Consider the following 11368-nt stretch of genomic DNA (forward strand, 5'->3'; position numbering starts at 1 on the left):
CTGATCTTGCTAAACCCTAGGTGAGGTAGGCCCAACTCTCCCCCACTCTAAGGCAAACTGAGACCTAGGAAGTCTACAGTAAGTGATTCGTCTGTCCACACAGAGTCAGAACCAAGACAAGAACCTACTTCTCTGGGCTCCAAGATACCCTGGTGAGACAATGGGAGAAAACCACCTCTCTTTCCCAGCTTTGCCTTGGGCCACACCATTCTTTGGATGACAGACATCCCAGGGACTTTCCTGGAGAGAGACTTCCTGGAAAGATAGGAGAACAGCTCCAGAGATATGTTTGTCCCTGCCCCTGGGTCAGAGAGATCTGTAATTTGAGCACTACATCCTCAAGTCCTGAAATTGAAGGGGCTATCTTTAGGCCCTAAGAGGGTCTAGGGCCTTAGGGAGAAGAGCTTTGGGTTCTGATGAGTTAGGATGCTCTGGACTCCAGGGAGGAGGTTCCAGTAACATAACTTGTCTGCCAGTAAGACAGGAGCATTTGAAGTATTTGACTACAGTGGACCTTCAGTTACGACCAGCCTAACATAAGAACAACTTGGGTTAATTAGGTCAGTGGAAGAGTCATCTGCTCCTTGTCATCTACAGCATGTACCCAGGTAAACATTCAGATCTCAGCTGTATTGACTTACAACCAACCTGAGTTAAACCCTCCCTCGGGAACCGTTCAAGTTCATAACTCAAGGATCTACTGTATATCTGGGGACATGTGTTTGCTATGTCCACAAAATTTCTTCAGTCCCTTTCACTTAACCCTCAGTTATCTCATGTGTTCTACACTTATCCACACAGCCGCCTTTTATGGAGCTAGAAACTGGAAATGGAGAAACAGAGCTGTCCAAGGCCTCAGAGAGAGGGACACATCCGGAATAAGATTCTGCCCTTGCACCTTCTGCCAAGCCAGAGGCCCCAATCTCCCCCAACACCTGGTGAGCTGGAGGCCAAAGAAGCCAAAGAACCAACTCCTACTCCCCAGCAGAGTCGCCCTTGCCGAGAAAGGCTTGCCTAGGGAGATGGAATGAACTGGAGGCTTTCCCGCCTCTGCCTCCATCCTGAGTGGTTGTGAGTTGGAGTCTGTGGATCTGAAAGTGCTTCATAAACTGAAAAATGCTGAACCAGCGCAAGGAAGGGGAACCGCCACTGTGTTGTGCAGGGACCTGGGTGACCCGGAGCCAGGTTAGGAGGCTCAAAGTCTGACACACAGCCTCCTCTGCAGCCCCAACACAAGAGCCAAGGGGTGGCCCGGGGACCAGGAGGGGAGTCAGGGAAGGTCCCGGGGGAAGTAATGGAACCCGAGGGATACAGGAGATTTCCCCAGGCAACAGAAAAGAAGAGATCCATTTTAGGGATGGGAACAGCTTAGACCAAGGCACGGGGCTGGAAGGAGAGCGGGGTCTGACTGGAGCATCCCGTCAGTGATGGGGAGATTAATCTCAGCAAGGCTGGCCAGGGCCGAGAGGCCTTGAAATAGTAAGGAGGATTCATAGTGCTTTTCAGTAAAGCATGGGAATTCTAATATAGGGAAGTAGCACTTGTACTAAGAATTATTATTATTATTATTTTCTATTTCAAAATAGAGGCTCAGGGGCTGGGGATTTAGCTCAGCAGTTCCGCCGCCTGCCTCAAAAGCGCAAAGTCCTGAGTTTGATTCCCCGGTACCAAAAAAAAAAAAAAAAAAAAAAAAAAAAAAAAAAAAAAAAAAAAAAGGCTCAGAATGAGCAAGCAAATTACCCAAGGCCTCTATATTACTTAGGGAGCTAGAACCAATAGCATCTATATATAGAAGCCAATATGGAACAATTATGGAATCCAGCAAGTCCCCAGATCTGCAGTGAGTTAACAAGCTGCAGACCCAGGACAGCCAATAGTTCAGTTCCAGTGCACTCCATGGCCCAGTCAAGTTGACACCATCAAATACATCTACAAGTGGCAAAGCTGAAGGTAGAGGCCAGATCTGTCTGTCTCAAGAGCCCCTTGCTGCTGCAGAATGGGACAGAGATCCAGGATAGTCCTTTCCCATCCCGGACTCCAGAGCTGAGCCAGCTGGGGAGAAGCAGCCAGTCACCAGCCAGGTTAGACTATTGACCAGTCAGATAAGCAGCAGGGCTTAGGCAAGGAGCTAGCCACCAGCCTCTCTGTTTTAGGCAAGTCTCACCAAAGGCTTTATACCCTCTTGGGAGGAGAAGCAAGGATTAAGGGCTTTAAAGGAACTTCCCCAGCTGCGGCCTTGGCAGGAGCAGAACCTCTTAGGTCAGGCATCTGGACAGTTGTACCTCTGTCTCCCTTTACCATCTGCTCCCTAACCTGGAGAACCATTGCTTTCAAGATTGCTGGAACTGAAGAGCTCCCAACTTCCCCTTCTTTAATTCAGCATCATTATGCAGAAGGAAAAACAGGTCCAGAGAGGGAGAGCCTCCCTCAGGTCACTTAGCTGATCTAGTTCTCCTCCAGCTGTGTTCATAGATCTTAGTATAAAAACCTATAGGTTATGTTGTATGACGGTTTTATATATAATGGGAGTGATGAGGCAAATCCAAGATGGTGGGCACGTGATCCTCTCCCCACCAGCCTGGACCCCTAAGGGAAAAGATTTACCCAGCTGTTGTGCCTCCAGTTTCCACACCAAACCTAGCACAGAGAAAGTGTGTGGCCATTCTGTGATGTCCCTGCATGTGCCTCAAAGCCTGGGAAACAAAAAATGGATTCTCAGAGAAGAGATTCTTCATGGCCCAAGGCTCATTGAAATATGAGTGGCCAAAAAAGAAGCTAAGGATACTATACCCCAGGCTCCAGGTTTCAGCCCTAGATAACTCAGGGAATATCCTCTAATTTTAAGACAAGCGAACAGGAGCGGATCTAAGGGGAAGATGACAAGTACACGTGGGACCTTAAGGTCTGGAGGTAGAGAAGTACAAGGTCATTTGAGGAAGGTTCTTGGTGTGTCTCAGCAGGAAGAAGTAGGCATATGTGGTAGAGGGTTTCAAGTGGAAGTTGAGGTTGGGCCTTGATCCCTTTGGGGCAGTAGACAGCCACTGATTTTGTTTACACAGGTCCTCAGGATGATGGTCCCAAGCCTATTTCCAGTGGGCCCTGTGGGGAAAGAACACCCCAGATTCCTCAGGCTGCTGTGTGCTAACATTTGTGTCCATTTTTCTTTCTGTTCAGAATACTTCTGTGCCCATCACTCTTTGGAGCTCAGCACACCTGAGACTGCCCACTAAACAGATGGAAAAACTAAGACGCAGAGAGGTGAAGTAATTTGCTCAGAGTCACAGGTCCCAAGACCCTTGACGCTTACTCCCCCACCCCATTTTACAGAGAAAGAAGATTGACCCACAGTGGGGGGTGTCAATAAGGGAGTAGAAATGCAGAATGTTGAGTCTTCTCTAAGCTACTTAATGACCAGTCGCCAATCCCTCCTACTGTTCTGGGTGTTTTTTCATCTCTCTGTAAGACTAGGTCTTTCTACTGTCCAACAGCCCAGAATTTATCAAATAACTTAGCTTGGACATGGTATGTTGGTCTCAAGATGAAGTCACCAAAGAGCCAGATACAACACCAGTCATTTTCTAAAGAGGGAAGAGGACTTCCCTGGTCACCCGGTGAACAAATCAGGCACTAACTCTGAAGTCTCCTATCCCTTTCCTAACCCTTCCCTTGGAGTAACAGAACAGAGGCTTGGCTGGTAGGGCCAGACTCTGGTTGAGTCTAGTCACTGGGGGAGAGAGGTTCTGAGGCCAGAGATGGCAAGTCTGAGGCTGCACAAGTTGAGACACGTTGCTCTGTCACAGCACCCTACCAGGAACTCTCTGATGATGATGGAGGATGGGGTGGGGCTGCAATGTCTGCCACAAGTTCCGCCCCATGAGAACACACCAGGAGCAGGGGCTTTCCACCTAGATCCCTGCAAAGTTGCTCCATCATTGTGTCTCACCACAACCATTTCCTTCTCTAAAAACTCCCACCCGGCAGGCTCTCAGCATAGAATATACCCAGACTGGCTTGTTAGCTGTGGCCACACCAGGCCCAGGAATGTCCCAGGAGGCCCTCCCATCTGGCCACAGCTGAGGGTGTGTGCGGAGCTGGAGTAAGCTAAACCTCTCTGAGAGTAAAAGGAACGTGCTCCCAACTCCTGAAAAGCAGTCCACGTGCAATAGCTCCTCTGATCCAGGCAGCTATCCCTGAGGGTGGAAACAGTTTTTACCAGTGGCTACTGCACAGATAAGGAAACTGAACTCACAAGATCCCAGGGGGAGCCCACTCTTCTGTCTGGGCTATCTGCTCTTTCCAAGAGGCTGCTCAATGGGCTAAAAGCATTGAGTGACTAACTTCCCAGAGGAATGTAATCATTATGTACTGATTAGAAAATTAGCCAGGCATGGTGGTGCATGCTTGCTTGTAATCCCAGCACTGGGTAGCTGAGGCAAGAGACCCACTGCAAGTTCAAGGCCAGCCTGGGCTACATAGCAAGACCCTGTCTCCAAAAAAAAAAAAAAGAAAAATGGTGGCACGCATCTATAATTTCAGCACTCTAAAAAGCTGAGGCAGGAGGATCACAAATTTGAGCCCAGCCTGGACAATTTAGTGAACTAGAGAGATCCTGTATCAAAATAAAAAGTCAAAAAAGAGGAGATGTACCTCAGAGGGAGGGCCCTGGGTTTAATCCCCAGTACCACACTGGTAAAAAAAAAAAGTCAGTTTTAAAGTGGCCACCAACAATGAAGATTTATTTTTTCTTTGTGTTTTCCCAACTTACTGAATCAAGCATGTATTACTTTCGTAAGAGGAAAGTAGTGTTATTTTTCAGAAGTGAACTGCACACGTCAAGGACTGGGATGACCTGATCAACCAGAGCCTCGGGAGTTCCTGAGAAAAAGGCCTGGGGGTTTTGGTTGCCCTAAAACCAGAGTGAGTCAGCAGGGTGAAGTGGCTGCCAAAATATCAGGCAAACAGAAACACCGCGCTGGATTAGAGAAGGAAACCTCCTGCGCCTCAGGACTGATCAAGAATCATTTGAGGCTAAGCATGCCGGAAAGCTGCCTTGAAACAGAGAACTGGCACTGCCAAAGGACTTTGGAGAAGAAGCCCTGGGGAAAGTCTTCATAGCACATGCAGCTAGCCTGCAGGTATGGACAGGGCTTGAACAGGGGGCTTACCCTGGCTAGACAGTGAGCTTCCTGTTACTGCTAATGCAGAGACAGGCTGAAGACTCCTTCTAAAAGGCAGCTGCATTCATTGCATTAATAGGCCATCCATCCTGATCATAGAGTTTGCAGGATATCAAAGGGGAGAAGTATATAACCAGCTCAACCTCACAGGGAATGTGCTAGAACTATCACAAGTAAACAATTGTGGTAACCATGACAGCGGTTTATTGAACACTTGTTATGCACCAGGCTCTTTCTGCTCGGCACATTACACTGATGTCAGTGGTTCTCAAACTTGAGCTATACCAGAATTCCCTGGGAGGTGTGTTGTAACAGACAGCTGAGTTCCATGCCCAGAGTCTCTGACTCAGTGTGTCAGGGCTGGGGCCAACCCACAGGTGACTTTCATACTGCTGGTCTGGAGATCACACTTTGAAAACCACAGTGTACATTATCTTATTTATTTGTCACAGCTACTTTATGATAAAGGTTCTGTAATCATCCACAACACAGCGATCATCTGAAGCTCCTCAGAGATAAAATTACTGTTTACAGCTTAGCACTAAGTGACAGAGCTAAGGTTTAAATCCAGGTCTTTCCGATTCCACAGTTTAAGTTTAACCAAAGTAATCAGTTTCCTCAATTAGTTGGTGGGTAGAAATCAAGATTCCAATTGTTTGAAAACAATAAAACTTGCAAATTGTTTCTTCCAGGTATGAAATACGAACACAAGTTTTGATCCCTGGAAGAGGTTAAAACAAAAATTACCAGTATTCCAGAGGCAGGAAAACAGCAACATCCTGGGATGAGGGGCTGGGGTGAGATGACGAGGCAGCCCCTCCCCCACATTGGGTGGTGCTCTGGGTTGTACCACATTGAGCCCAGGATTTCAAAACTCTTACAGCTCTAAGGCCCTAGAGCTATGTGCTCTCTTCTGGGGCTTTTCCATTTGTTATGATGCAATTCACCAAACATTTGTTGAGCATCTCACTCAACTGAGCAAGGTATAATAAGATGCAGTAGGCTAATGACCACATTAAAATCTCACGATGGCCCTAGACCCCAGAGCCTTAGATGGCAAGAGAGAGTTTGCTGGTATGATTAAGGCTTGATTTTTTGTTTTGTTTTGTTTTGTTTTGTTTTGATGTTTTGAGTCAGTGTCTCTTTATATAGTCCAGGCTGGCCTTGAACTTGTGATCTTTCTTCCTCAGCCTCCCGAGTGCTGAGATGACAGACCAATATCACATGCCTGAATCTGAATGAAGGATCTTAGAAGTACTGTTTTCTTCTTGGCAGTACTAGAGTTTGATCCCTGTGATTTATCACTGTTACATCCCCTGCCCAAGGGTTTCGAAGTGAGGAGATCACCTGAGATTATTAACCAAGTATATTATTCTGGTGTTATCACAAGGGTCTTTATAAGAGAGATTTGAAGATACTGTGTTGGGACTGGGGATTTAGCTCAGAGGTTCTGCCTCCTGCCTCACAAGCGTGAGGTCCTGAGTTCGAAACCCCAAAAAAATCTCTGAAGATACTATGCTGGCTTTGAAGGTGGAGGACTATGAGCAAAGGAAAGTAGGTCTAGAAGATAGCAGAGGGCCAGGGGTGGTGGTGCATGTCTGTGACCCCAGCACTCTGGGAGGCTGAGGGAGGAGAACCACGATTTAGCAACTTAGCGAGACCCTGTCTCAAAACTTTTAAAAAGTAAAGGGACTTGGGATGTAGCTCAGTGTGAAGGTCCTGGGTTTGAGTCTCAGTACCTCCAAAAAAAAAAAAAAAAAAAAAAGAGGGACAGGAAAAAAGTCAAAGGAGTTCTCTCCCTAGAACCTCCGAGAAGAATGCAGACCTGTCCATGCCATGATACTTATTTAGCAGCACGAGAGCCTTGAACATGCTAAGCAAGTCCTCTAATCCTGAGCTGCCTTCCCAGTCCCCATCTTGATTTTAGCTGCCAAAAGACCCGTGTTGAACTTTTGATCTCCAGAACTGTAAGATAATAAATGGCCTCTGGTGTGAACAAATAGAGATGCACATCCACATTCACGTTCACCCTGCTGCTGCCCTTGATCAAGCAGGGAGCAGGTGCACAGAGGTGAACATGTGGCACCTGGCCTTGAAGAATGAGCACCTGTAGCCACCTAGGCCTACAGAGACCACTTTGGTGTTATTTTCACAAGTAAACATGTGTGATCGGTTCCTTCGGGAAACATTTCCTAAGCACTTTCTCTGTGCCTGGCTTTGTGCTGGCCACAGGTACAGAGAGATGAGCCAAACAGATTCTCATGGGGATGGGGCTTCCAGTCTGGCAGGGGGCGGGTGGAGGCAGTGTGCAGAAATTCGGTACTCTTTCACGTTCATAATTATAGCAAGGGTGTCTCTGAAGGAGCCTCAGTTTTAAAGGCAGCATTAAAGGGAAAGAGCATTATCATTTAAAATTACACCTAAAAACCTTAAATTAGGTAGACTGGGGCTGAAGGTGTAGTTCAGTGGTGGTGCAAGTGCTTAACATGCATACGTCCCTTTAGCGCAGACACACACACACACAAGGAAAAGACTGCACAATGATTTTTGCACACTCAGGTCTGAGAATCAATGAATGATCCAGACGAAAAGAAATAACTCAAAGAAAGCCTATCTCAAGATATCTGGACCCAAAGCTGCTCTGCCTTTAAGGAAGTGACCCCATGTCCAGGACTGAACTGAGGTTGGGCAGGGAATTTGGGAGTACTCCGGGAGGCTGCAGGGCTGACTCGAATCGGTTTTTATGTTAAACATCCATCATGTTACGACATGTTAAAAGATGAGCTTGCTTTTATGAGGATAATGCCAGATCCTAGAGCGGCGTCTTTGGAGGTCAATGAGTAGAGGGTAGGTTCTAAAGTTGGCATTAGTTAACGTGTCTCTGACGTGAGTCCGCAGGGCAAACTGGGTCAGTCCTATTATGGAAAAGAGTTGGAACGGTAAGAAAACCTGGGGAGTGTGGGAGCTCATCAAGGCCTTCCCAGAGGAGGTGACACTGAATTTCAATGAGGACAGGTGGGCATTAGCCAGGCAAGACAATTATGAGGGAGACTATTCTGGGTTTGCATGTCAACTCAGCAAGTGGCTAGAGTCGAGGCTTCATCTGGAGGCCCAAAAGAGTGACATCCAGAGCCCCTCGCTGCCCAGAGGGATGCTGGGACTCTCCTCTCTACCCCTGAGAACTTCTGGGAGATCATTCTTGGTAAACTTTATGCACTGTTTGACTTCCTCAGAAATGCTGGGGATTTCTAAAGACTTGGGATTTCTTGTTTATCTACTGCTTCTTCATAAGACACTTTTTGTTTTCTGGAATAGGGTAGAGAGGCTTTGAGAAGAGTCATACTAGAAACTTCTCTGGAATTGACTTGCTGTGTGAACATGAGCCAGTCACTGCTCTCTGGGACTTGACTTGTCCATCCGTAAAGTGGGGATTGGGAGCAGGCTGCACCCTCGCTTTGACGTGCTCTCTTGGGATCCTGGGGAAGCAGCACCCTATAGTTAAACTCCTGGTCCAGAGTTGGAATCCTGCCTCCACCATGTAGGAGATCTTAGGTTGAATCTTTTTCCGCTCTGGGGTCCCATCTCTTTATCTGTACAATAGTAGCCTCCATTGCCAACCCTCTGGATTGTATAAGGATTAAATGAGATCATGCACATAAATCATTTGGTGCTGGGCCAGGCCCAGCAAATGGCAGCTGCTGTCATTATATTTTATAATGGTTTTGAGATAGACTGTGTCAGCTCTGCTGATCACAGTGAAACAGAATGCCCGTAGGGTTTACCATCTGTGCAACCTCTGCAGGCAGCGTCAGAAGGGCCTTTGATGGGTGTTTAGGGGAACACCCAGAGCTGGGTGGCTTCCTTTGGCAGAAACTGAAGAAATTCTGAGTGGGGAAACATCTGTTGGGTAGGCGGTAGCTATGCTAACTTGTGGGTATGAGGATAATTCCCAGATTCCAACCTGCCAGAGTGAGCCTGGGATAGTCTGGATGGCCAGAATTAACTCAGGCTGGGAAAGGAAATGCCCTTTGCCCTTAGGTGGCAGGACAGCCTAGGGCATGATGGACAGGAGAACTGAGTCTTCCCTAACCTACCTCATTCTAACGCTGACTGCCTGATAGCTACACATTTGTAGCTTGTTCTCTCTCTCTCTCTCTCTCTCTCTCTCTCTCTCAGAAAGGCAGAGACGCTGGGTGTGGTGGCACACCCCTATAATCCCAGCACTCGGGAGGCTGAGGCAGGAGGATCACTGTGAGTTCGAGACCAGCCTGGGCTACACAGTGAGTTCCAGATCAGTCTCAACTACATAGTGAGACCCTGTCTCAAAAAAAAAAAAAAAATCAAAGAAAGGTAGAGACTTGCCCAAGATCACGTAGAAAGTCAGAACCAGAATCTAGGTCTCCAGGCCTTGGGTGCACAAACCTCTGTTAGCATCAGAGAGCCTCTTTGACTCTGTCAAATTAGTGAATAGTTGATTGTTGCCTGGCAGTGACAGTTGCCCAGATGTTTTCTATCTTTATGTTTTCATAGGAATCAGGCCACCCACTGACAGCTGAACTCAGACCTCATAAAGAAAATGTCTCTAGTCTAAGGGACAGTAGGGAGGAGACTTCTGGAGTTGAAGTACTGACCCAAGTAAGGTACAGTCAGTGCTCCTGGAAGCTCTCCCAGTGGCCTAGAGCCATCTGTCTTTCTAGCTTAGAGACCAGATTCACATGATTCCTTCTCCAGACAGCGCTGAGCTGTACTGTGTCATCACAGACAGCAGCAAGTATTGCAAAAGAAAATCCTACAAGGGCCTTTTAGCCACCATTTGAAGGCACTTTGGGAGAGCAATTTGAAGTCACACCTGGGCCTGAACCCTGTCTCTGTCACGCACTGGCTATGTAAACTTGGTCAAGTCACTGTGCCTCTCTGAGCTGGTTTGCTTATCTGTACAGTGAGTTAACATCTATGCCTCAAGTCTGCAAGAGTTAATAAGATAATGAGTGTAACGTACTAAGTGAGGAAGTAAGCACTCAATATTAACATCTGCAGAGGGCAGGGATATGGGGAAAAAATGTGAACCAACATCTGTCTGGAAAGGTACAAGATCCCAGTGATGAATGTAACTGTACTGTATACTTTAAAAGTACCAATAAACTCAATAAAAAAATATTAATATCGGTATCAGTCAGTTTTCTTCAGCACAAACAAAAGGTCCTAATAGGTCACCTAACAAAAAAATGCCAGGGGAGCAGGCTGGAAGGCTACAGCCAGGGACAGTATCCCCAGAAAGGCACCTCAGTGGAGACTGTAGATCCCCAAGTGCCAACACGCAGTGCAGATGGGCAGCCCACACCAGGGTCGCTCTGCAGGCTCACTTCCACCACAACGCCCCTTGTCCTTCTCTTTTGGTGATACAGGAAGAACGAAGGAGAATTCTGTCTCCTGTGGCTGAGTTGCATTGGGAAAACACAAACATAAGCACTGTATGTATACCTGGTGCTTCTTAGGGTGCTTATGTTGTATCTGCGGGACAAGCACTGCTGTTCTGTTGTCTGAGCAGCACACCAGGATCATAACACAGCTCCAGTAAATAATTAATTAGAGGTCGGGTATAGTGGTGCATGCCTGTAATCCCAGCACTCGGGAGGCTGAGGCAGGAGGATCGCTGTGAGTTTGAGACCAGCCTGGGCTACATAGTGAGTTCCAGGTCAGTCTCACTACATAGTGAGATCCTGTCTCAAAAAAAAAAAAAGAAAAGAAAGAAAAACAACCTACATCAATAAAAGAATTAGAGATATAACTTTAGAAGGGGAAACAAAATCACTTTATTTGAAAGAGAAGAGAAATAGGGAACAAAATTATTTTTTTTGGAGAAGGGAGAGAAATAAGGAGATAGATAGCTACCTTCTCAGAGTAAGGTAGGGAGTCTGGAGCCAGAACTCAGGAGTCTTTGTTCTAAGGCTCCTTTATTACACAGCAAGAAAGGGACTCTGGCCCTTGAGTTGTTATAACTTGACTGGCGGTTTGGACTCCGGGACGCCTGATTTGGCCACTGCTCCTTCCACTGCCCACGTATTCACTTTGAGATAAACACTTCTTTGGTCCCTTTGTGTTGTCCAGGTGCTCTTCTTGTGAAATTGACAGCAGAGCTACTTTTAAGGCCGAGTTAGTAAAAAGAGTATTAATATGGTGAGAATAAAATA

General features: G+C 46.9%; 1 long non-coding RNA gene across 2 annotated transcripts in view; it reads right to left on the reverse strand.

Annotated features, from left to right (window-relative positions):
- Positions 1–11166: 11166 nt before the first annotated feature.
- Positions 11167–11368, reverse strand: part of LOC104860590 — a 17039-nt gene continuing 16837 nt past the window's right edge. The window contains exon 3 of one of the 2 annotated variants that reach the window (XR_779729.3): positions 11167–11314. This is a non-coding gene — a long non-coding RNA (uncharacterized LOC104860590). Of the gene's footprint in view, positions 11318–11368 lie in introns of both variants that reach the window. The other variant, XR_779728.3, reaches the window with a different exon arrangement.

This window comes from Fukomys damarensis, unplaced genomic scaffold (assembly GCF_012274545.1).
Source record: "Fukomys damarensis isolate Sample0158 unplaced genomic scaffold, DMR_v1.0_HiC HiC_scaffold_23, whole genome shotgun sequence".
NCBI classification, from domain to species: Eukaryota; Metazoa; Chordata; class Mammalia; order Rodentia; family Bathyergidae; genus Fukomys; species Fukomys damarensis.